Raw genomic sequence first — 26,622 nt, 5'->3', positions numbered from 1 at the left:
AGTGTGTGGGGGTGGGGGTGGGGGTGGGGGCGTGGTCCTGCTTGGACCTAATGATGACAAATAAGGAAGAGCCGGTTGACGTTGAGGATGGGGTAAAGCCATGCAGAGTACAAGGGGGCCTGTGGCTGCAGCCAGCAACAGGCAGAGAGCTTGGTTCAGGGGAGGCAGGCTCCACAGCGCCTGCTCTTCACCCTGCGGTCACTGGGGTGAGCATCTCCTACCTTATTTTGTTGCTTCCTTTGATAAAAATGACGGACCTCCTTCTCACCTGAGCTGGAACTGGAGACATTGTTGTGTCCTTAATATCCAGATGCCTGTTACAAATGACCTCTGGAGCATTAGCCCATGGCAGTGACTACTTTGATGTGGCCTCTGCTTGGTTTCCCATCCTACTGTCCAGCCCCACCCCACAGAGTTAGGAGCAGAAACTCCAGTGCCTGTGCTAGGAAGTCTGAAGGGAGCTGTCCTAGGGGAAGGCGGAGCTGCCGGCTCTGGCTAAGCTCACAGGCAAGATCGAAGCGGAAAATAAGTCAAGAGTAGTAGAAAACCCAGGGGAAAGGAGTTGCTTTTGTTTTAATTTCCCAAGGTAGGCTAATGTCTGTGGGGAGATGATGAGTGATATTCGATCCTGATAGTAAAGCAGGAACATTAATTTTTTTTTTTAAGGCTAAAACTCCCAGTAGAAATGACTGTTGATCATGCTCCAAGCCAGAGACGAAACTCATTTGGTCAGCCGAGCTTTTGTCTTCAGGCTTGACTGACCAACAGGGGTGTAGGCAGAGGCTTAATAGCCTGCGGTGAATGTTATTTCATGAGGTCTGATCTGTGGTACGAAAATCTCATGGAAGGAAAAAACACAAGTTGAGTTTCTGGATTAGGTGATGAGTTGTTTTGACAGCACAGGTAACAAGTACAGGGCCCAGGGTTTTCTGGGGCAGATGGTCAAGAGGTTCTTCCAACTATTTGAATTTATAATGCCAGAGTGTTAATCTCAAAAATTAAAATGTAATACATGTTTAAAGTATATACATTTTGACCCGCAGCTTAGAAGAAATCTTCCAGAAATTGCAGACTTAACTGTTTTCTGAAACCTTGCTCTACTGGGCCTGATAAGAATTTTTGACATTTTGTGTTATCTGTCAGAGTTGGCCTGGTAACTTCCATTTCCCTTCCCAGAAATGCTGTCCTGCTCCTCCTGGGCTCCTTCCAAGCACTGCAGTGGGGTCCCCTGGCCTCTTACCCACCTCCGTGCTGAGTAAGCACAGAGCAGGTGGGCACTGTTGATTGGTTAGTGTTGAGTGAGATGGGTGCTCAAGCCAAGGAAGAAAGGAATATTTTTTGGCCACATTTTTTCCGTTTTAGGAGTTCTTTTATACAGGTGACCAAATTGGTATTTAAAATGGGAATGAGAGGTTTTGGTTTCTTGTTTTTGCAGTGATGAGGCAGGGGCAGGTACGTGGTTCAGCCTTGTCGGTTCCTTTTCCTGCCTGTGGTTGTAGGGCTTACATCAGTATCTCTCAGTGGTGTGATGCTGTTGCTAAGGGACTGAGTGGCCCTGCCAGACGAGCGGGAAGCCTGGAAACTGGCTTTGGAACCCCTCATCCAACCACCGTGATGATTTCAAACCAGATTCTTTGAGGCTTGAGAAAGGTCTCGTCAAATAGGTTATCCCCATAGTGAGTTAATATGGGCTGGCTCTCCAGTGATCCCTTGAGCATTCAGCAGATGACCCTGCTCAGAAGACAGTGGCTGTGCCTGGGGACTGTCAGTGAGCAGGTCCAGACTCTTGAAGTGAGAGTCAGTCTTCTGTGAATCTCTTAAAGGAAGTCCTTACCCACTTTGCCATTCCTTTTAAGGAAGGCCTTTGAAGAATCTTAAAGCAGGTATTTGAATAACATTAAACATGATAAATTCTTAATTATAAAGTGGTTAGTTAGATTCCTTTCTCCTGGGTTAATAGTTTATAAGTCAACATGCCAGTTTTTCTTTCTTTTTTAACTTACGTAAGCACTTTTATGTTTTGGAATTTTCGTTTGTTTTTCGATTTTTTGGTTATTTGTGGAGTGTCTAGAAAGTAACCAGCTATTTTCTCATTAACGTCTTGGGTCCAGGAGTAAAAATCCTGGTGAAGCTTTGGGAGGCCCTAGATGACTGTCATCTTCCTAGAGCAGGACCTGACCCTACTCTCTGTCTCCTGCCCTGTCCGGACTGCCTACAGCCCACACACACACCATCCAAAGGGGTGTGGACCAAAACACCACCCTCTTACTCAAAACAATGCAGTGAATTCTTTGAGTCAGGGTTTTTAACTTTGGGCAGGCGAAGGGAGAAGTCTCTGTCTTCCTGCAAGTTGAATGTGAAATCTTGTGGGTATTTGTGTATGTGCATTTGGCTGCAGTGGCAGTGACAGTGGGGTGGGGTCTTTGATGTTCATCAGGCTAAGTTACAGAAGAACTCCAGCTCTAAAGTTTCTTTATGTCTCGTCTAAAAAGCTCTGAAGCCAGCTTTTTAGAATGGAGGGACCGATTCACAGTAGGGGGAGAACCTAGAACAAGGGCTGCAGGGTCCTAGCTGGTGGGAGTCCATGTGTGCAAGCCTGGCTTCTCCTCACCAGTCATCATGCCAGGCTCTCTATCCCTGGACCCCTGAGATTCTCTTTCCTCACTACTGGCCTCTTGCCCCTCCTCAAATCCTTAAGATATCCTTTGTGGGAGAGCACTGGATAAACTTGTCCTCTGAGCCAGGTGTCTTGCACCATGATATTTTCTCCTTGGTTTCCTTAGTTTCTTTTGATCAATGACCCAGTCGCCCCCTGCGCCCCCCCCCCCCCCCGCCAAGTTCTCACAGGGCTTCTCTTTTCATTTTTCTTGGGTTTATCTCTTTTATACCATCTGCTCCTCCTCCATTTTTTTTCCTTAATGCATTCTAAGTTAATCTGTACCCTCTCATGGGCTTTTCTGTTAAGTCTGGTAATTATTTTATTTTATTTTTTTTTGCGGTACGCGGGCCTCTCACTGTTGTGGCCTCTCCCGCTGCGGAGCACAGGCTCCGGACGCGCAGGCTCAGCGGCCATGGCTCACGGGCCCAGCCGCTCCGCGGCACGTGGGATCCTCCCGGACCGGGCCACGAACCTGCATCCCCTACATCGGCAGGCGGACTCCCAACCACTGTGCCACCAGGGAAGCCCAAGTCTGGTAATTCTTGTCTGCCACCAGAAAGGGGACCCTGAAGTAGAAAGAGGACTGGGAGTCTGGTCCTTGCAACCCTGTGACTCTGCCCCTGCGGGGAGTGCCTTGGGGTCTCAGCTCACCGTTTCTAGCCTGGAAGTCCAGCGATCTGCTCTTGCAGCCTCTGACTGGTCAGGAACCCACATCTGGCATCACCGTCACTGGCTCCCTTCTTTCCTTGTGGACCTCATGTGTATCCTGTGTTGTGAGCTCTGCTCATGAAAGTAAGATTCTGTTTCATATTCCTTATTCCAATTTTGCCAGAGGCAGAAAAGACAGAAGGTGTTGCTTTCAGAAAGACCATTCTTCTAGAGGCAGGCCAATATATAAGACGACACTGGTGACAGGTGTGCATTATTATAACAGAACCCTGTCAAATTTAAATTACAGTCAAAGATGGTCATCTTCTACCTTTGGTAGTTTGTTTCTTCCCCTCTCGGAATTTCTCCCACAGTGTTCTGGGGGCTCAGGGATCTGGCCCTGAACAGGGTTTTGGAGGAGGGGCTTCTGCTACTTCTGAGGATTCATGAGCCCCTTGGCAGCACAACACCTTCACGTGAAGGTGGGCATGTGATCCGGAGGCTCTGCCCAGGAAACCAGATCTCTTAATTGATAGAGCCACCTCATGAGCTAGTAATGCAAGCTGTTGGGAATTACAAAAAACCTACTGTGAAATTCATCTAAAATTAATGAAGAGTCAGCACTCTGGATTTTAAATACAGAGGAAGTTATGGCCTTGGCTTTCAGTTTCCGGAGGGTGGATTATTTCTTGCCAGTCTCTAAGCCTTCAGCTGGCTTTCCTTCTCCCCATTGTGCCTGTGACTCTAGTCGGTTTACATCCCTCCTCCTCTGACACAGACCCATGTTAATGGAGAGCTACCAAAAAATGCAGTGCATTCCCAAATCAATTGTTTGGGATTATCCATTCCACTTTTCTTTTCCGTGAACACAGAGAAGTGAAAGTTCTAGTGTATTTAAAGAAAACAATAAAACGTGTGGAAAACAAAAACTTGGGAGTGAAAACCAGCTAGATGAATAGAACACGTCTGCTTTTCCTGATTTCGATTTTTTAAAAAGGAGCACTGTTCAATATTTCGTTTGTATGTCAGCATGTGAAGCTCTCTAGACCAGCGCTTACATATACCATGATAAATGGCTGAGGTATTTTGAGGCTAAAATATTTACTACTTTGGTGACATGTACTTTACAGGCATCCCACCCCCCTTGATTTAATAGGAAGGGTCTCTGGTCTCTATGTGCTTTTATGTGGCTTGAAAAGGAACTGAGTATTCCATTTTTATAGATTTCAATTAGGATAATGCCTTTGACACATCTCACAATGGTATCTTTTCTAGACTCTTCAGATAGAATTGTCAAATTATAGCAAACAGAATTAGAAATTATTTTGAAGTTTTCTCAGCAGATTGTAATTTCTCCTTCTGTTCATGTAGTCATTCTGGAAATAAGAGCGTACAGGTACCTTTTTCTAAAATTTATTATTTTCCAAATACAATGGTACCTTTTGGTTTAGAAAAAATGGTAGAGGGAGATTGTAGTCCAGGAGAGCAAGCAGAAAATAGGCATTTTCAGCCTTTTATTGTACCTTTGGCCACATTTTGGAAGAAAGACCAAAAATTGCCATATATGTGAAAGAACAGTGGTAACCGGGTGGACTTGAAATGAGAGTGATATTTGAGAGTAACAAGGTCACTTTCTTCCCTGGCTTGTAGGAACAAAGAATGTGTGATCACAGCGGGTCCAGCAGCCAGGGTTGGTGGGAGTGGAGAGTTCATGTAATCTGTAGGATATTTAAATTTATATGATGTTTAAGTTTCCATGTTAGAAAAAGCTCATAGAGAGCAAGTTTGTTAAAACAAAAATAAAAAATAATTTTTATAAATAGAAGGGGGAATGTACAAGTATTAATTCTTACAGGATGTTGAAAAATTTTAAATGTCTAGGACACAGTATGTTGAGGGAGCCAGAGATCAGTGGGACAGTGACTTCAGGGTTACTTTTTTTTTTTTTTTTTTTTTTTGCGGTATGTGGGCCCCTCACCGCTGCGGCCTCTCCCGCTGCGGAGCACAGGCTCCGGACGCTCAGACCCAGCGGCCATGGCCCGTGGGCCCAGCCACTCCGCGACACGCGGGATCCTCCCGGACCGGGGCAGGATCCCGCGTCCCCCACATCAGCAGGCGGACCCTCAACCACTGCGCCACCAGGGAAGCCCCAGGGTTAGTTTTTGATGTAGAAACGCTCAGTTGAAGAAAAAACTTGCCCAGGAGGAAAGTTTCTATGGAGATGTGCCCTGCATCTTGAGTGATGTCCTGAAGCATTGAAGACTCAACATTAATTTTGATCTTTCTTAGGAAGCTGGATAAAATAATGTGTTTCTGAGAAAAAACAGTTATTATGAAGTGTCACAGCCTTGCAGTGAAAAATGCCAACATCCAAGAGTCCAAAGCAAATTCAAGAATCAGCATCCTAAGTAGAGACCTCGCTGACTTGCTGTCCTGATCTCAGAGGCTGCATGAACAGTGAGGTCCTGCAGGCTGTCGTTGGGTACCCCGGGAATGTGAGGGATCTGCACCCACAAAAGGAGTGTGGCAGCTGGTCCTCCGGATTCCTCGTATTCCTCCTGGGAAAAAGTGTTTGACGCCAGACAGTTCCCAGCTTGATAGAAACCAGAGGCGGCTCTGAGAAACTTTGGTTTCCCAAAATAATCCAAAGGAAAAAGTTTCACCACCCTTTAAAAGAGTGGTGTTTTAACTTCTTTTGACATACACCCCTTTTGAGCCTCTGAACACTATGAGGTCTCTCTAGAAAACCACACATGTACACACAGATCAATATTGCATGTAGACATAAGAACCCTTGGTTTACAATAAGATGCAAGTTTTTGGAGAGAATTTTAGAAAGGAGTTTGCCGCTGTTACACAATTTTTCATTGGAGGGTTCAGGCTCTTGCTTGAAAATGTACCTTGTGGGTTGTTGGACAGTAAGTTTGAGCAGGGCTGGAACCTGCAGCCAGGCCTCATTCTGAGAAAGTCATACGATCTGAGAGTAGTGCTTCTGGAAGGTGCAGCTCCCTACTCCCCTCCAGAGCTGGGGCCCAGTATTTTCCGTTAGGGGATTTGGGGAGAAGGTTCTTTTTGTCTAAGGGCAGTTTTGTTATGTGGAAAAGCAGCCAAATCTGCATTTATTTCCCTGGTTATTTATATGTGTTTTCCCTTAGAGTGAAAAGACTGATATAGCCTTTGACCCAGTGGGTTTGTAGAACTTGAAGTTAATTTGTTAAGTAAATCACTTGTTAGATTAGTTTTAAAGGAGGCATTGCCTGATTTATTATGGCATAACATGATTTCAGAATTCTCCCATTTGAGAATATGTTTTTAAGAAAGTACCTTGAGAAAACTGCATGTATTGGATTTGTGTCCTGCTTTCAAATCCTTTGCTGCACTTCCCAACAGCTCTCCCGTATGAGACAAGCTGGGAGTGGGGTGATTCTGACACAAGGGCAGGCCCTGAAGCCACAGGTCTGCAGTCCTGCTGGTGGCAACAGCTCTTTGATTTCCACTTCTGAACCCCTGGTGGATGGTGACTTGCAGACGAGCCTTTATTTATGCCATCAAGGTCTAAGAACTCACCACCACTCAGTATTCCCCCTTTTCCTGAAGGATCCTTATCTTTGACACAGCATCCAGATTAGAATTTCAGTTTCCTAAAAGAAATGCGTTTTCCGAGCAGAAACAACATTGTACAGAGTGGTCCTGTGACAGGAGAGGGACCATGCCTGCAGTCCTCAGCTAGGAAGGCCTGTATTCCTGGGAAGGGTATTACTCAGTAGAGATGATCTGGGTTTTAAGTTAGATCTCACTTGCTCATGGCAACAGTGTTGTAATATGTTACATTCAGGAGCTAAAACCTGATGCCCAATTTCTAAAAAGATACTCAATTGTAAATGATATAATTGATTTATCTTCTGTACTATATGGAATTTTCTGAAAAGGAAATAAACAGGTTACTTAAGGTGTTATATGCAGTGTTTACTCATTCATTCAACCAGTAAATGTTTTAAGTGCTGACTCTGTACAAAACTGGGGACACAGCAGCGAATAAACTATGTTTCTGCCCACCTAGAGATATATTCTGTGGGGCAAACAAGTAAGTAGCCATATAACACAGTCTTCTGAAAAATAAAGAGAATAAGGGGATGGGGAGACTGTTCTTTTAGGAGAAGGTGGCCAAGAAGGTCTTTCTGAGGAGGAAGCGTTTGAGCTGAGTCCTGCCATTATTTTTACTGCAACAAATTTGGGGGAATAACAGTTGTCTTTGAGCCCATGGAATTCAGTGAGACTTCTTTGCAGAGATTTTGACTGATTAATTTGAAGGACCTTTTGAAGAGTCAGGACTTCGGTGTCAGTGACCTTTGGAGAGAATGATCTGGCCTTATCTGGTTTAGTGCCCTCTTTTTCTTACTGTCAGTTTTCCTGTGACAAGAACAGGAGGAGAGATGAAGTTGCCTCTTGGCTGAGGTTCAAAGCAGACTGAGCATCTCCCTGCTTGCTCTCCAGTTGGCTTCAAGCTCTGCCACTGAATCTAGCTTTCTGATGTTATGTGTGCCCAGTGGTCTTTAAAATGCATGAGCCCATTTGTTTATTTTTGTTTTTGTTGCCCTCACCTAGGGAGACAGATCTAAAAGACTGATGTCAAAGAGTGTGTTGCCTATGTTTTCTTCTAGGAGTTTTATGGTTTCAGGTCTTACATTTAAGTCTTTAATCCATTTTGAGCTTATTTTTGTAGATGGTGTAAGAAGATGGCCCAGTTTCAGTCTTCTGCATGTAGTTGTCCAGATTTCCCAACACCATTTATCGAAGAGGCTATCTTTTCCCCATTGTATACTCTTGCCTTCTCTGTCGTAGAGTAATTGACCATATAAGTGTGAGTTTATTTCTGAGCTTTCTGTTCTGTTCCATTGATCTATATGTCTGTTTTTGTGCCCGTACCATACTGTTTTGATTATTATAGTTTTGTAGTTTAGTTTGACATCAGGGAATGTGATACCTCCAGCTTTGTTCTTCTTTCTCAAGATTGCTTTGGCTATTCCGGGTCTTTTGTGGTTCCATACAAATTTTAGGACTTTTTGTTCTAGTTCAGTGAAAAATGCCATTGGTATTTTGAGAGTGATTGCATGGAATCTATAGATTTTGCACAGTGAGGGAAACCATCAACAAAGTGAAGAGGCAGCCTACTGAATGGGAGAAGATGTTTGCAAGTGATATATTTGATAAGGGGTTAATATCCAAATTATAATTAACTTAATATTAAAAAACAATCTGATTAAAAAATGGGCAGAGGACGTAAATAGACATTTCTCCCATGAAGACATATAAATGGCCAACAGACACATGAAAAGATGTCAATATCACTAATCAGGGAAATGCAAATCAAAACCACAATGAACTATCACCTCACACCTGTCAGAATGACTTATCATCAAAAAGACAAAAAATAACAAGTGTTGGCAAGGATGTAGAGAAAAGGAAACCCTTGTGCCCTGTTGTTGGGAATGTAAATTGGTGCAGCCACTGTGGAAAACAGTATGGGAGGTTACTCAAAAAATTACAAATAGAACTACATATGATACAGCAATTTCACTTCTGGGTATTTACCTTAAGAAAACCAAAAACACTAATTCAGAAAGATAATTCAAAAAGATAACGTGCATCCCTATGTTCACTGCAGCATTATTACAATGGCCAAGGTATGGAAACAACCTAAGTGTCCGTAGATAGATGAATGGATAAAGATGTGTTATGTTATACAATGGAATATTATTCAGCCATAAAAGAGAATGAAATTTTGCCATTTGCAACAGCACAGCTGTACCTAGAGAGTATTACGCTGAGTGAAATAAGTCAGAGAAAGACAAACACCGTATGATCTCACTTTTATGTGGAATCTAAAAAAATCAAACAAAACAAAACAGAAATAGATACAGAGGACAAACTAATGGTTGCCAGAGGGGAAGAGGGTTGTGGGTTGGGCAAAATAGGTGAAGAGGATTAAGTGGTACAAACTTCAGTTATAAAATAAATAAGTCATGGGAATGTAATATACAGCATAAGGAATATAGTCAATAATACTGGAATAATTTTTTATGGTGACAGGTTACTGGTCTTATCATGCTGCTGCCTCCATTCAAAACATTTTTTCACACGTGACATGTCAATGAACCCTACAGTTATTCCTGTTACCCCATAGTCCCAGGATACATTGATAACCGGTGTTTGTATAGGGCTGCAATTGACAGATCCATTGCCATAGACCTTCCTTTAGTCCTCAGATATCCTGTTGTTACTGTCGCCACTTGGCGGACGAGGAAACTGACTCTAAACTGGTCAAGAAAGGGAGGGTTCATATATGTATAACTGATTCACTTTGTTATAAAGCAGAAACTAACACAGCATTGTAAAGCAATTATACCCCAATAAAGATGTTAAAAAAAAAAAAGAAAGAAAGAAAGGAAGGGTTCTAGCTATGTGAGGAGAAGCCTGTACAGGAGCTAGTGTAGAATCCCTTTGACCCTCACACAGATGCGATGGGAAAAATAGACTTTATTTTTCCCATTTTGTAGAAGAAAAACTGAAGCTCAGAAAGATCATGTAACTTGCTTGAGGTCACACAGTTGGTGAGGGGCCGAGCTAGGGTTTGCACCCAGTCTTTCTGAGTTGGAAACTCATGCTCTTTCCGCCCTACCCGGTGCCTGCCTCACCTGCCTGAGGCCACCTGCCCCTTGCTCCCTTCTTCCTTTTGTAACTCCAGCTCCACCCTCAGTGTTGCCTTAGTCACTTTGCCCAGCATCTGAGCCAGTGGCCTACCTGAGTCTGTGCCAGGCAGGGTGTCGTGAGCCGGGCTGTGGGCGGGCAGTGCCAAGTTGAGAAGAGCTGCTATCTCAGGTGCCTGGAGGGTTAATAGACTTTAAAACATTTGGTGACGAAGAGCTTTATACACACAGATACATACACACGTATATGTACATACCTATACTTCCATATGCACACATACATACAAAATGTGTGTGTATATGTGTGTGTGTGTATGTGGATGTGTGTGTATCTGTGTGTGTGTGTGTGTGTGTGTGTATCTACATCTTCTTAAAAGAAAATTAAACTGTGTCCCACTCTAGCATATCAAACATACATTTACATTTTTAAACATTGTGTAATCTGTGTACTTACTAGTTTTTATTTTTCCCCTCATTTATCATGATTCTATTTGCATATTGCCCATTTCTATATAGTGTACATACTTGTCATTTGTAAGGACTATGTAATATTTCCTGTTAGCATGCATAGAATCCTTGGTTGACCATTTGAGTTGTTAAGCTTTTGTGGCCTGGCAAGGAACTTACCTCATAGCATTATTTCTTTAGGGAGATAAGTTCTGAGTTTGGCTTAAGAATAAGTGGTTTTTGTAAAATTGTTTTATAAGTTAGGGGTGGCTTATTCACCATAGTTTCAATGGATTTTGGCTGGAAACATACAGTAGACATTTGATGGAAAACAAACATTTGGTTTTTTGAGATTTGAGTTTACATTTTGATCCGAATTTTATAAGCAGTTATAACTAAACCTTACAAAGCCTTTTCGGGTGAGATTTATATGTCTTACCAAGTAAAACTCTTTTTAAGAAGCTGAAGCAGAGAGGATTGAATTGACAAAGACAACTCTTTAAAAATTAAGGTTATCGGGCTTCCCTGGTGGCGCAGTGGTTAAGAATCTGCCTGCCAATGCAGGGGACATGGGTTCGAGCCCTGGTCCGAGAAGATCCCACATGCTGCGGAGCAACTAAGCCCGTGTGCCACAACTACTGAGCCCGTGGGCCACAACTACTGAAGCCCTCGCGCCTAAGCCCGTGCTCCCCAACAAGAGAAGCCACCGCAATAAGAAGCCTGCGCACCGCAATGAAGAGTAGCCCCTGCTCGCCGCAACCAGAGAAAAGCCCACACGCAGCAATGAAGACCCAACGTGGCCAAAAATAAAATAAATAGATTTATTTTTAAAAATTAAAGTTATCTTAAGGCTAAGAATGTAGTTACTGAATTGCAGGTGATGATTTAAAAAAAAAAAGCCAACTTTTCAAACTAAACATCCCAACATTTGACCTCCACAGCAGAGGATTGGCATCAAGGAAATAGCGGCTTCTTCCCTTTCCTGGTCTTGGACCGTGGTAAAGGGACTTGACTAGACTTGTTTGATTGGCATTTCTGCCCTTACTAGTTACGATGCCTTAGGTAAGTTTCTCAACTTCTCCATCTCAGTTTACTCATTTGGAAAATGGGAACACAATTCCTGCCTCATAGGGCCATGAAGATTAAATGAAGAGTGTCTTGAAGTGTCTGAGATATAAATCTTCAGTAAAAGTTAATTCTCTTTTCTTACTCTTAACTCAAAACTTTGGGTGAATTAGTGCACACTAAATGAGCTGTTTGGGTAATGCAAAGACCCCTCATTGTTCATTTTAGGGAATAGTTACTTTTCCTTCTCCATTTTGAAGTTTCTTGTTTGTTGCCTAGTTTAAATTAGGATGCCAAAATTTGAAGAATTTTTTGTGTAGAATAGTAAATGGAATTAAATTTCTCTTGAAAGGCATATTCCCAAAAGCAGAACTTATGCTGACATTTTTGAGATGGTTTTGTTTCATATGTTGCTTGCACAGTATTGTTAGAAGTTCATGACTTTAAGAAAATACTTCATTATCCAAGCTCTCTTTCTACTGGTTTTAGGTTATTTATAAGGGACCGTTAGTCTCCCATCTGGGTAGATACGTAATAGTATCAGTTACTGAACCAGAACTTTCAGCACCTTTCTGACATCAACCCTTGGAGGTCAGCAAGTGTCTGACTTTAAGATGTCCCAAATTGAACCTACTACATTCCTCCTAAACCCAATCCTCCTCTTATTCCCATACTTGGTGAATAGGACCACTGACCACTATCCTTCTTGTGAGCCTAAGGTCTTGTAAGCCCAAAGCCTAAGGCTCGTCCTTAAGAGCATCTTCTTCCTCACTGTTTCCCACCCGCTGAGTCCCATGCATTTCATCTTCTAACTCTCTCAAGTCCCTCCTTGCATTTTCAAAGCCACCTCTCTTGTCTGGGCTAACGTTGTCTCTCACCTAAAATGTTGTAAGAGTCTAAATGACCTCCCTGAACCCCTTCTTGCCTCTTTTAAGTCTGCTTTCACACTTTAGCCAGAGTGAGCTTTTCAAAATATACATCTGATGACCTCCATACCTGCCTCCAGACCACATACAATAACCGTTCAGTTGTTCCTCACCACTCTTGGGATAAAGACCAGTTCCTCAGTGTGGCCTTAAAAGCCCTGCATAACCTGGTCTGCCCACCTCTGCAGTCTCATGCTGTATACGCTATACCCACATCCAAGGGGCTTCCTAGGGCTCCTCCATTAGGCCGTGCTTCTGCCTCGGGTTCATGCTCATGCCATTCTCTCCTCCGGATTGCCCCACGCTACCACCCCTTAGCCAACTCTGACTCATCCTTGAGATGTCAGCGTGATCCCAGTTGCTCTAGGGACCCTTCCATGACTGATGCTCAGACTGAGCAGATCTCCCTGCTGGCTGTGATCTGTTCTTTCATAGCTCTTTCATTCTTGCATTGATTATTTGATTGTCTCTCCCTGCCACCTCTGTAAGCTCCCTGAGGTCTGCTCGAGTACTGTGCTGCTTTGTGAATTGTAAGGCAGGTTACAGAGGACGAGTACTGAATGCTAAATCATGGTCTCTGCTCTCAGGGCTTAAATTCCATGTGTCCAACTAGAAAAGTTTGGCTTAAATTAAAATGCTTGTGTAAACAAAGCTGTAACAGTACATAAATTGTGAAATTAAGAGATCTACAATCAACTCCAAATGCTTGTTTTATATACCTAATAAATTGAGAGGAAAATAAGAGTTTGTTTTTAACTAGGTGTTATTTTTGAAGTTAATTTCTGTATGGTAGTACCTTGAGACACTTAAGATGAACATTTCGTGGAATAGTTTACATTGGGAAAATCTGTGGTTAGCAACTGCCTGAGACAGCCAGTATAAAAGGGAAGACAGAGACATCAGTAAAGTCACCAGCTGATCAGTGGTGTGGATTGAACATTTGCTACAGATGGAGCCTCGTAGGGAGCCTGCACCTGCTGTAGCCTCTCCTAGTGTCTCAGTGAATTGTAACCAGCTAATTGTAACCAACTTCCCTAAAGGTGGAAATATGTTCCCATGGCACACAAAAATGCGTATGCAGTATTTGGGGGTTTTATGATCTATTGCATGTATGTAATAGAACATTTACTTATACAGAGAAATGAATAAGAGGGGTGGGATAGGATAGGTAGGGCTGGGGGCTGATGTAGGCCTGCTGGATTGCTTTCTGCTGTAAACTGTAGTTTATTATACCACAGGAAAGTCTTCCCACCATGGAGCATACGTCCTTAATGAATTGATTGTTATCCCAAGCAGGTTTTGAGGAACCTATAACAATAGAATAAAGTATTTTATAGCCCATTCTGTGCATTACTACAGTGTTTTTTTTAAGCACTTTTCAATGCTTTTCTGAGTTGTCTTTAGACACAAGGTCCACCCTGGAATTGATGCACCCCTGGACAGATAGGGTGAAGGTCTTTGGCTTGGCCTGTAGCCAGTGCTCAGTAAATGTCAAAAGGATGGAACACTTTCTCGAAGCACAGAGCGTCTGTAGAAAGCTTCTGTTGACTCGAGATTGATTTGTCTGTGGAAATAGCTGAACAAGGCAGTGTAGTGCAGTGGTGAAGAGCATGGCCTTGGAGTCCTAGCTCTGCTAGTGAGTAGCTTTGTTACCTTGGTAAGTTGCCTAAACCACTTTCGGTCTTTTTCTTCACCTGTAAAGTGAGGAAATAATAATAGTATCTATCTCAGAGGGTTGTCAGCCTTAAATGAGATATTGTTGGTACAGCACTTAGAGCCACGTAAAATTTAACTGTTGTTATTGATTCAGGTCCGTGTCTCTCTTGGATCTCCATGACCCTTGGCCCTCCTCCCTCCCAGAAATAACTCCTGCTGCTTTTTAGTTGAGTGGGGGGCACATACTGTTCAGTACATAAATGATGTTCTTTGCCACGGAAATTTAAATGGCTATCATAAAATTTTTGGAGGAAAAAAAACCCTATATTTTCTCAAGAAAAGAATAACCATGATACATCTTTATTTACATAGAATATCAGCCAAACAGATAGGTTCTTTTGAGAACAAGTAGTGATAGTACCTTGGTATACTTTACTCCATTGTATCCAGGGGGAGAGAGCAATGTGGTTAATTATAACAACACTGCTATGCTGTCAGGTGCCCAAACTTTACAGTTTATGAAGTGCTATGCTATTTATTCTTCCTCCCAACAATCTGAGGGCTGTTGTTTCACCATCATGACCCTCATTTGACAGATCAGAAAATCCAGGCCCGGCGAGGCTTCTCCTGGACTGGCGCTCCTTCCGGTGAGCCTCAGCTGGCCCAGGCAGTGCACTTTTAGGTGTTGAGTTATCTGAGTGGGATTTTTATGGGATCCTAATTGCACGCGGATGGCCAGAAAGTTCTGCTCCTGTTTTGGCATTTTGCTTTAGCAGAGAGTACTCTCTGAGGACCCACATAAGCTGGAAGAAGAAAACCCAACAACAAACTCAGCACTGATCATCTGGGAAAGGGCAGGACACTGCTGTTAGGCAGTTACTGGACCTGTGAATAGAAAAGTATCAAGATCACAACTTTACAACCTTTGATTCTTTGAAACGTCAAATGGAGCCCCCGTACGGCCATCAAGTTTATAGTGCCTCCAGAATTAGATTAGACAGTTTGGAGATTAGACAGTTTGGTTTCGTGCTGTGCACTCGTACGTATTTCTGGTTATGAAATGCTACTTGTGCTTATTTTCCTTGATTGTCCGAGAAACAGCTTTTTCTCTTGTTACTTTGTGCATCCAAGTTTCTTTTTTATTCTACTTGCCTTTCATTTCTGCCTTCTGTTCTGTTTTGGGCCTTGAGACAGAAATGAAACACACTTTCGGGAATGGGCAGCTCTGGAGGCCCTGGCTGCAGGGTCTGGGCTGGCAGAGCGGTGGGGGTGGGGGTGGTTAGGACCAGCCGCAGGAGATGAGGCCGCAGCTCAAGGGGCAAACAGTGAAGGCAGGCGTATCAAAGATCAGGAGCAGAACTCAGTCCGATTGTGTCCTGTGCTTGTGGAAGCAGTGGCCCACCTCTGATTCCTCATTTAAAATATCTGAAGTCGTTGATTGATTAGCCTTGATGGAGATGGGCCTTTTTTTTCCTGTAGGTACAGAGCAGTAGCCTCTTACAAAGCAATTTGCCTCTCAGGTGATGCCTTCTAATTAATAACTAGTTACTGGTGCCCGGGAATAGCTGGTACTGTGTCTCCTACTGAGCTCCTGGTGAATCCATCACCTTTTTCTGTGTGTGTGTGTGTGCGTGCGTGCGTGCGTGTATTTAAGTAAGTGTAATGCATTCCTGATATTGCAAGTTGATTTAGACCTGTGAGTCTCAATTCTGTGGTAGGCATTGGGGTGTGTGTGTGGGGGTGTGCGTGCACATACATAGGGCAGTGTTTTCAAATTATCAATATATGTCTTCCAATCCCTCCTCCTCAGTCGTGATAAGCCCCGAGATGGGGAGGGGTGGCTGAGTCATCTGTGTGCAGAGGTTTCTTAGGGTTTTCTGGCATAGCTCCCCTCTGCCCAATCCCAAGATGCATCTGCCCTTTGAGAGCTAGGATTAAGCAGGCGCTTAGGGCTGGCCGATCAGTTGTCCCACCACAGTCTGCTGCCTGGAGCTGACTGAGCCTGATGGTTCCAACCGCATCTGCAAAGGAACCCACGGGAGCCAGGGGACTGTTTCCGGCATTTCAAAAGGCTTAACAGAAACTATACCTTAACCCAGAATAAGGACACCAAAGCTACCCAAAACATCAAGTTTCCTTGCTTTTGTTGGGAATTGCAAGTCTGTATGTTTTCCTGCGGATTCCAAGTTCTGATTGGCTGTGGATGACATAATAGGAATTTCTGAGACTGGATTGGTCTAACTCTAGACATTGTTACTAGAGCTGGTATCAGGTCTCACTCCCCAAGCTGAGCATGCTTAATTCCTTTAGAATGAGATTGACCTTGAATATGAGTGCCTCATATTTTTGATAAATTGAGCAACTAATTGTTTCTTGTTTACTTAGCTGTGCTTATCATTATCACACCTGTGGCAGTGATTTGTTTTCATAATGTTATTATGAACCCTTTGTAAATGTGGATTGTTGGCTAAAATTTGGATCAGCATTGAAATGGAAAAATAGTACACAGAGTCAATCAACTACTGTTAAACATCGTTTGTTAGACTCTTGCCAGCCTGGGGAAGAGACAGAAACAAAGGTTAGTAAAACTGCAGATCTCATTCAGTGCCCTCATTTTAAAAATGATCCTTTTAAAAGCTTTGCACTAAAAGCAAAGATAATTTACAGTGAAGCACCAACTATTAGTCTCTGTAGCCTCCTGGGATCCTGTTGACTGTATGTACTTTTTGCATAGTTGTGTTTGACGTATGCACATAATCCCAAAGTCTGCTTTTTCATTTTGTATTATAACGTATAGGCCTTCCCATTTTTCTACTTTGCCCCTATGTTTGTCATTCTTAATGGTCACAGCTGCCTGAACTAAACCTGAGATCAGACGGGACAGTCTAGTTCAAGCGATTCGAGAAGGTAGAGACAAGCTATCTGTTTGATCCTTGGTAACATGGCTGGTGGGGTCAACTCTGGCCAAGTCTGCCTGGGTACAAAAGATATGCTCATGCCTGCTGTGGATGCTGGGAATAATAGCTTACATATACTGAACGTTCTTTCTTAACCTTCCCAGCAGCCCCTGTGAGGTAGGCACTATTATCTACATTTTACTTATATATGAGGAAAAAAGAGGCTTTTTGCAGTGACTTGTCCACAGTTACACGCCAGTAAGCAGTGGACCTGTGATCTGAAGCTGGGTCTCTTCAGTGCCAGAGTTCTCAACCAGGTTTTTCTGTGCACCATGGGGTCCGTCCAGTTCTCAGCTCACTTCAGAAAACTAACCACCTTCCACCTTAATCCTCACAACAGATACATTTGTTAATGTATACTAGAGTCACAGAGGCTTAATATTAAAACAAGATAAAGCAAAGGCTGCAAGCAAGCAGGAGCCCTGGAGAAGGTCCGATCCACATTAGGGATTTGCTAGTCTTCGTGGGGGCAGAGTGATGCGAAAGGCCAGCCCACGTTCAGCCTTTCCTTTAGTTCCATCCTTTAGTCAGCCTTGAAGTTTCTGAAACTTGAATGGGTACAACAATGACTACATGAGGTCGCCTGAAGCATGTGTACAGTACTTTGTGGGAGACTCAGGAGATTCTCAAGGGTCATTTTGGCTATAGATAGCTTTTTTCCCTGACCCTAGAACCTAGTCCCCACTGGAGAGTGGGCACCAAATCCTGTGTGTGCTAAAATTAGACCCGTGTGCCCTGCTCCATTCTCTGGGCACAGTAAAGAATTTCCCATGTTCTCCCTGATGCCTTTCTCTGTGGCAATGCTTGGAAGTCTCTGCAGCCTGGAACTGTCCCGAGAAGGCGTGTTTCCTGTGACTGCTGCCTGGGCTGCCGTGAGTCTGGGAGCAGGCGGACCCAATTCCTCCGCACTTTTCCAGGGGCTTGCTTCTGTTGAATGAGAAGATTTTACACGTGAATTAAAGCAGACTCACGTCCATGGGCTGGATTGGAAACTGGAGTTCAGACTCTAGAAGTCTGATTGGGGCAGATGGGTGAAAAGTGTCTGGATTTACCCCCTGGGCCTTTGGCTTCCTAGTCTCTAGAATTGTCTTTTTCTAGAGTGTGGCCCTCATTCTAGGGTCCTGACATTAACTGAAATCAGAATGTGTTTTTCTTTTGAGTGTGTTATAACGAGTGGTTCTGTGTAGTTGGAAAAGTACACTTATACCATAGCTGTTACATTGTGGATTGCATAAGTTTTGTGAGCCTAGGAACCTATTTCCCATTTATTTTCCTTCAGGATAAATGGAGTTTGAATTTCAGACAGTTGACTTACTGATGAACTTTGGGAACTCAGTCTACTCCTGGTTGAGGATTTACTTCCTTTGGTTATTTGTGTGGTGTAAATATTGTAGGTCACCCGAGGGGCTGGAGTTGTCTAGAAGGAAGGCCTGGAGTTCAGTTCAAGCGTCACTGCCTTCATGGAGGATGCTAGGATTTGACAAGGCAGAGGAGAGCAGGGAAGGCATTTTCAGTACAGGGAGGTGGGAAGGAGGATGGTTTTCACATGAGCCAGTAGCTCATCACACCCAACCAGAATATTGGGAACACTGTAGCGTAACTGAAAATGAGGGTGAGTAGATAGAGGGGCTGGGTTGTATTGGGCCCTGAAGGCCAAGGAGATTAGATGAGACACAAGAACATGGTAGGTTTTTGAGCAAAATGGTGACATGATGAGAGTAGTATTTAAAGAAGGCTAGTCTGGGAGCGGAATGCCATGTGGGCTGGAGACGAGGGCAAGGGGTAAAGTCAGAAAGAAATGCTGAGGTGTGAGGTGTGAGTCAACAGGGCTTGGAGAACTAAAGAGGTTTGGAGGATCAAGAAGAGAGTGTCAGAAGACTCTTTTGGTTGGGGCCTTGGTGGTTGGGAGAGCAGAGGTCCCTCGATGGATGAGAGGGAGTGAGTGGGGTCAGGATGGGGTGGACAGGAATGAGATGGGTCTCTTGGGTTTAGAAGTAGACCTGTTTGGACCTGGATAGAGTCTGTGTGTGGGTGGAGAATAGAGAGGAATGGGTAGAAGAATTTCTAGCCAAAGAATGGGCATAGTGATTGGTGTATATAGATGGATATGGGAGACAAGATAGCAACTCATACCACCTTCCTGGTGAATAGAGGCAAGGCCATGTGCTTAGAGGGAGAAAGGAGGGAGACAAAATTGGAGGCCTAGATGAGAGACAAGGCCTAGAATCACACCAGTGGGGAATCTGACTAGGAAGTCAGTATGCTAATTCAGGAATTTCCTGGAAACAGCAAGGACATGGACCAGGTCCGCATGCTACAGCCACCTCCTGGCTGGGGTCTACAGCAACCTGTACCCAACCCTCTCCCCCCATACCCTCCCTGGCTGGGATGAAGATCCCTGGCAGTGGGAGTGGCTCATGCCCATGTACGGATGTCTCGCAGGCAGTAGATAGCAGTGCTAATGACTTAGAGAGGGTGGTACAGATGATGGTTTGGTCTTGCAAACAGGCCACCCCTTCTCTAACCATGATCTCCTCTCCATTAAAAAAAAAAAAAAAAGCCAGGCAGAGTAGGAGGCAGATGGTTTTTTGTGAGAGGGCAGGGAGTTGTGTCCCTGGGGGGCTCTGCAGGGCGCTGTAGAAGTGAGGGCGGTGGGAATGTGGAGCAGGTGTGGTGTGAATCCACAAGAGGGTGAAGCCAAGAGGTTGTGCTTGGAGGGATGTTTGTGCAGAGTAAGAACGAAGGAAGCGTTGGGGTAGAGAGCCTGTCCTTATCACAGCCAGGGCAGAGGCAGCCCTCTTGTAGAGTCTGGCGGAAGTCGGATGGACAAATGTCATCTGTTGCCATGGCACTTGCAAGTGCTGATAATTTGCATCTCATTCTTAGCTGACTCAGCCCACTCTCCACCTTTAACTAGAGGTAAAGGATGTTTCTACATCTGGGCTAAGCAAGACAAGTCCAGAAGGTCTAGAAGTGTTTGTTAATGTGGGATGAACTGTTACAATATTATTAGAAAAATATTTTGACTTAATTGCCTTAGGCACATTAGTTCAAGTGTACTCTGTTTCCTTTGCTTGACTTGAGCACTTGCCAAGAATATCTCTGGTGCAGAATGGAAAAGTAGGACTCTAAGTAGGATTCACAGAATTATAGAATTTAGAGCTTTCTGGAAAATTCCTTGAAGACAGTGGAGGACCCCCTCCCCCTTTACAATGAAAGAACCCAAGGTTAGGAGAGGTGAAGGGGGTGAGCCCTGTCACTGTCACTTGAGGGTCTTGGTCCTCCTTGGAGCTCCTGCCCCTGCTGCCTCATGGCTTCCCTTGGTTTGTGTTTTTAGTGACTGATTCCACTACCAACTGAACAGTTGTCAAAATCTCACACTTGGGTGGGACTTTGGGGCTGGGTCATATCACGGGGCTGCTCTCCAGGTCCTTCCCTGTCACAATCCTCAGTGGTGGTGGAGTGGGATGGGGGAAATCTCACCCATGGGACCTGTGGGCAAGTGGTTCTCTTCAGAGGAAACCACAGTGTGGACAGATGGCCATCTGAGACCTCTGCCAGGAACCTGGTATCTCTAGGCCTTCTTGCAGGTATTGAATGTGGCTTTGGGTTTCTTGCCTCCTTCCCTTTACTCATGCTCTGTCCTTCACTTGGAATGTACTCTCCACCCTGGGTCTCTGCAGTCAGCTTGTCAAATCTCCAAGGGCCAGCGCACACACCGCCTCTGGGAAGCCCTCCTTCATGCCCCTTCTCTCACCTCTTCCCCATCACTTCCTTTCACTCACTCCCACTGTTCTGCCCTACACACACTTACACACATAGACTTCTCCAACTTGATTTTTTAAAAATTGTCTTCTTTGGGCCTCAGATTCCTTACCTGTAAATAAAATTCTGACATTAAGTATACATTTAATCAGATTTTACTGCCCTATATCAAGGTTAAGTCTACTGATGCATGTATGAAAAGTATTGTTTCTCACTGAAAAAGAAAGCCTACTTTTTTAAGTTCTCAGAGAATTTTTTCAATTTATGAAGAATTAATCCAAAATACTTTTTGCACATGGAGAAGCTGAATGGTTAATAGATAAGAGTGGATTCAGATATGTAAACTAGGTTTTCTAGTTTACTCGTATGATTTGGAGGGGGAAAAGTTCAAATACTTTACTATTTATTATAGCTAGAAAATATGATTGTCCATATCAAGTCAGTTTTTCCAAAGTTAAATGTTTGATTCTTGTATAGGGAACAGAGAACATTATGTGTGTTACATATGTTACTGTCAGTGTTTTCTAAAATGATTTCAGAGAGTAATGCTTTTAGGCTGATAGAATGAGGAAGGCTTCCTCAGGAAGTAGAAACCCAGCAACTATAAAGAAAAAGATTGAGAGATTCAACACCTAAAAATATAAAACTTTGTATGTCTAAAAAAAAAACCCATAATGGTAAAAAGTCAGAGATGGGGAAAAATATTTTCAGCACATTCAGTAGACAAAGTGTTCATGATACATAAAGTGAATAAGAAAAGCCCTTGGGCAAGAAACATGAATGGCCAGTGAATAGAAGAGAAACAGATGGTGGAAAAAACATGAAATGATATCAAAGCATTGAGATGCCTTTTCCCCACCCATCAGATGGACAATAATTAAAAATAATGTTTATTCTTGACAAGCGTTCAAGGTGGGCACTTTATAAAAGACTTGCTGTGTACACAAGATCTATATAGAAAGCTTTTCAAGGCAGCATTTTTTCTAGTGTGAAAACTGGAAAAAACTCAAGTTTCTATCAATAAAAGAATGATTAAGTGGATGATGGTATATCTGTACTAGGTAGAAGAAGTGTGTATGCCTGTAGATTTGTATGTATTGGCATAAGAAGGGGTCCAGGAAATAATAAGTGAAAAACAAACAGCAAAGCAATATGCATAGTATGGTTACATTTAAGACTAAAAACAAAAACAGCTTTGTGTGTTTGTGTGTATTTATAAATGCATACAGAAGGACAGAGGATACATCCTAAACAGTTGATTTTGGGCATAGCAGGAGAAATTTTCACTTTTCCTCTCCATACATCTGTTTTTGAAGTTTTTTACAATGAGCTTGAAATTGTGTTTTTTTTTTAAATTGAAGTGAAAATTTATATATGCTTATTCAACCCTGTAATACCACTTCTAAAAATAATTATTAAGGAAATAATAAGAGAGACAGTCAAAGGTTATGTATAGCATCATAATGTATTACAGCATTGTTTGTAATAGCAAAAAATTCCTAGTATCCTGTGTTGAAATGGTTACATTATAGAATATTCATTTTATAAAGCTATTTAAATTCATGTGTGAAAGAATCTTTGCTGACTTGAGGAAGTACTTACAAGTACAGTTAACATTTAGTAAATGCTTGCTCTGTACCAGGGACCATGCTCAGTGCTTTACCTAAATTGTTTTATTTAATCTTCTGAACCGTCTTTTGCCATTCCCATTTTACAGATGGAGAAAGGGAGGCTTGGTTAGGGTAAATAATTTGCCTGAGGGTCAGACTCCCACCAAGTTGGTAGAACTGAAGCCAAAGGCCTTGCTGATACCCAGATGCTGGATTACTTCACTGTGTTATCTTGAGTATAAAAGCAGATTACAACATACATACGGTATGACTCATTTTATAAAAATGAATCTTTCTGTGTCTTAGTTTTCTCATGGGTAAGGTGTGGGTACAATTTGATATTCTGAAGATAATTATTTTATTTTTAAAATTGACATACACTTACATGTAATTATTTTCCCCAGATTACAGAAGTATTTGGAAATACCTAATTCGTAGAATTTGGAAAAACCTAAAAAGTAGAAAATAAAAATGACTGATAAGCCTGTTATATGGAGAAAACTAGCATTAATGCCCCCCAGCCCTTTTTGCCTGGTGTGTGTATAGGTATGAACATTATTGAGGTACTTAATAGTTACTGCAGAATTGGTTTCAGAAAAGTTTTTGCTAATTATGTGCCAACATAATAGAGGGTTTGTCTGCAATAGAGGGTTTGTCTCCACATGCCCTTGACAGCATCACATGTTATATTTTAATGATGGAATTTGATGACCAATATTGTCTCATTGATGTGTTTCATAATTCTTTGTTGTATTTAGTCAGTTGAGCTCTTTCGTTTGTTATTGGCCATTTGAACTTTTGGGTGAATTGCCTGTTCATGTACTTGGGAAGTATCTATGGAAGATGTCTTCCTAAAGTTGACCATTGAAGACCTTAAGCAAGACTATTAGAAAGTCCTTATAAGTGGAAGTTTCACTCTGCCTATTGGAATACGTTTTTCTTAAAGGGATGAATTGGTGGTCTGTGGTTAAAACTTGACTTCCTAACCATTTGGAATTTGACTTTAAAGTTTGGCTTTAAGGGACTTCCCTGGCAGTCCAGTGGTTAAGACTCTGCATTTCCACTGCAGGGGGCTTGGATTCGATGCCTAGTCGGGGAACTAACATCCTGAATGCCTCATGGCATGGCCAAAAAAACATTAAAAAAAAAAGGAAGTTTGACTTTAAAATTTAAGGAGTGATTGGTGAAATGTCACAGGACGTCTCTTATGCAACTTCCTGAGAGTCTATAATTATTTCAAAATAAAGTTTAATTCAAGTAGTGATAAAACTTTGGCTTCCTCCCATAACTGAGTTTGACAACTCTGACTGGAAGGGTAGGTGGGAGGTGGGAGGGGGCAATATATGACAACAGACCCAAAGCCAAACAGTGGTTAGGAAACTGCTTTGTTGTTGATGGTGTTTTTAATTTGGAAATAATCTCAAAGTTTAAAATGGTTATGGGAATTCCCTGGCAGTCCAGTGGTTAGGACTCCACGCTTTCACTAGGGCCTCAGTTCAATGCCTGGTTAGGGAAGTAAAATCCCGCAAGCCGAGCAGCATGGCAATCAGTCAATCAATCAGTCAATCAATGGTTGCAAAAATGAAAACTGAATAAGGAACAGCATTTACTCTTTCTCAGATTCACTCCTTGTTAACCTTTGACCCCACGAGCTTTTGAAATGTGCTATTTTGTGACCCCAGCCACTACCCTCTGCTCATCCTCCTTCTGGATTTTCAGCATGACAGTCTGCCAGGTTCCAGGTACTCACTCACCTGAACAAAACTGTTTACACCCAGGTTTCAAACTTCTCAAGAACCTACAGTGGTTCTGTTTCCTAAGATTTAAATATAAATCCAGACACTTAGCCTTCAGAGTCTTTGAACAATTGATTCCCTGCCTCTAAACTCCAATATTAATCTTCCTCCCGTGTCCCCCCAGTACAGCCCTTCAGCTGTAGCTAACCTAATCTTTAGCGACTCTTGTTCTGTCTTGATTGACTCGTTTCCATCTCAGTGCCTTTCCTTGTGCTGATATTTCATGTCCGCCATCTTATTTTGTTCACGTTTCTTCCTCGTTAAGTCACATACATGGCTTTTCTGCTTAAAAAAAATTTCCCAGACTTCTTTACTGTATTAGCACCACCTGATTTGGGCATACCTATCCTGAGTTTTCATTACTTTAGGGTTGTTTTGTTTTGTTTTGAACTTTCGTATAGATGTCATCATACGACATCCATCTGCTGTCTCCTTGAGACCCCCCACCCTGGCCCCCCGTGGATGGCATCAGCGTTATCTTTTATAAACCTCCATAGGCCTCGTGTGGTTGTGCTGAAGGTATGACCTGATTTTGAATGAGTTACTGTGAACTGTATTTGGATTTCATTACTGGAACCATCGATTATTATAGCAATCTATAAAGCAAAATTCTAATCATATTGATGCTTTTGAACACTTTTTCCTTCAGGGATGTGGCCCTCTTCCCAGGTAGGCCTTCCTCATGGCAGGTAAAAGTCCATGCAGTGGCTGCAGAGGGTGAAGCTCTTGTGTACTAGTAGTATAAACCTTGTGTTGTTTTGCTGGGCTGGAAGAGACTCTGAATGGGGGTCTGGGAACCTAATAACTAATGGGAAAGGAGTTCTGAGTTTCTACCAGTCAAGGTCTAAGTGCCTTGGGAGGCTTGCCTGTGCTGGTAGTAGAGTACTTTCTTTTTCTTTTCTCTTTTTAAATGAAACTAAGCCTAGCACTAGCTCATTATCTACAATGTCAATATTGATTTTTATTTGTGAGGTGGAGTATTAACAGACTAGAATGGCTGCTGGCAATTCTCATATGCTTCATTGACTTTAAATGAATCAAGGGATGGCTATTAAGATGTACTTGAGATTTTTAGGCTAAATCAGAACTTCCTACTATGGTTGTTTCCGACCAGATTCACCGTTTCCTCTGCAGCATCAAGGTGGAAAAAAATGAGCCTTGAGGCCCTTCTCTACTTTTCATGAAACCAAATGCTATTAAAAACTGCACAGATAAGAGATGTTAAGACATCCTCTGCAATACAATGCAGCTTGACTCTTTTCCGCTGTCAAGAGATGTTTTTGAATTAAGACTATTGACCGACACAGCCCATGCTAGCAGATGGTGCCCATACATCAGATGTCCAAGTGCAAGCTTGTTCAGAGACAGCAAATATCTAACGGGCCAAATTTTACAAAGATGCAGAATTTTCACAGTGATTTTGAAGGAGTAGGGGTGCTCTTGAGAAATGAGACATGTTCCTTCCAAACCAGGCTTGCCTCTTAAGATGCAGTATTACCGTGCTTTCTACATCTGGAGACACGTTTAATTTTCAGTCGAAGTTGCTTGCTTCCCTCTTCTTTTTCCTTCCTTCAGCACTTCCTCTAATCTAGTATGTGAGTTAGAAATTAATAATAATAATGTTGATAATAATAATGATAAGGGCCACATTACTATTTGTTCTAATGTAGAAGGACCAAGAGGAGGAGTTGCTGATAAATGAGTGGCCTGAAAGGAACTCTGTTCTCTTTTTATGTCTCTGTAGGACCCTGAGATTGAATTATTTCAAATACAGCTAGAGGTAGGAAGGGCAGTTATTATTAGAAAATTAGTCCAAAAAACTCACAAAAAACAAACCTATCAGATTCAGAGAGGTTATTATATCTGAGCTAATAAATGCCAACATTGAGTCTTGAAATAGCTCTTAATTTTTTTTTCCCTCCCTACGTGAATCTTTAGTAAAAGGCAAAATATTCATTCGATTATGAAGAAAAGCACGAGTATGGATAGCTCTTCATTTTTCATTGTACAGTCTGATTTATTGTTGATTGGTTTTTCATGGACTAATTAATGATGATAACCTTTTTGAGTGACTAGAAATAAAATAAATTTCATGGATGTTTGGTATTCTAACCCTGACTCCACTGAGGTTGATAGGTTCCTGGAGTTCATGATAGGGAGGGAAGCTGGCTACTGGCTTCCTGTTGAGGCCTTTTGTTTTTTATGAGTTCAGATTAGATGGGAGCCATTGATTTGTTCCTTATTTTTAGACTGGATAGAATAGAATCCTGCATCAATGCTGGGGAGAGAAACCCTTATTAGAGGCTTTCTCTCTTTTTTCTTTCCACTTTCAAATTATTTGATTTATTCACTTAGGACTAGGCAATGTCTGAGCTTCCCTTTCTAT

General features: G+C 42.5%; 1 protein-coding gene and 1 pseudogene across 5 annotated transcripts in view; one reads left to right on the top strand and one right to left on the bottom strand.

The window, feature by feature from the left end:
- The window catches only part of TEX2 (testis expressed 2), a 107,429-nt gene that overhangs the window by 11,720 nt on the left and 69,087 nt on the right, over positions 1 to 26,622 (top strand). Inside the window, exon 2 of one of the 5 annotated variants that reach the window (XM_067714118.1) lies at positions 24,638 to 24,755. The exons of the other annotated variants lie outside the window; for them this stretch is intronic. The gene's annotated coding sequence lies outside the window, so the exon portion shown is untranslated. The remainder of the gene's footprint in view (positions 1 to 24,637; positions 24,756 to 26,622) is intronic. 5 annotated transcript variants of the gene reach the window in all.
- LOC137213693 (U5 spliceosomal RNA) lies at positions 26,093 to 26,218 on the bottom strand (annotated as a pseudogene).

This window comes from Pseudorca crassidens, chromosome 19, assembly GCF_039906515.1.
Source record: "Pseudorca crassidens isolate mPseCra1 chromosome 19, mPseCra1.hap1, whole genome shotgun sequence".
Lineage (NCBI taxonomy): Eukaryota > Metazoa > Chordata > Mammalia > Artiodactyla > Delphinidae > Pseudorca > Pseudorca crassidens.
The sequence above is the reverse complement of the archived record's forward strand: the minus strand, read 5'-3'. Positions and strand labels throughout refer to the sequence as shown.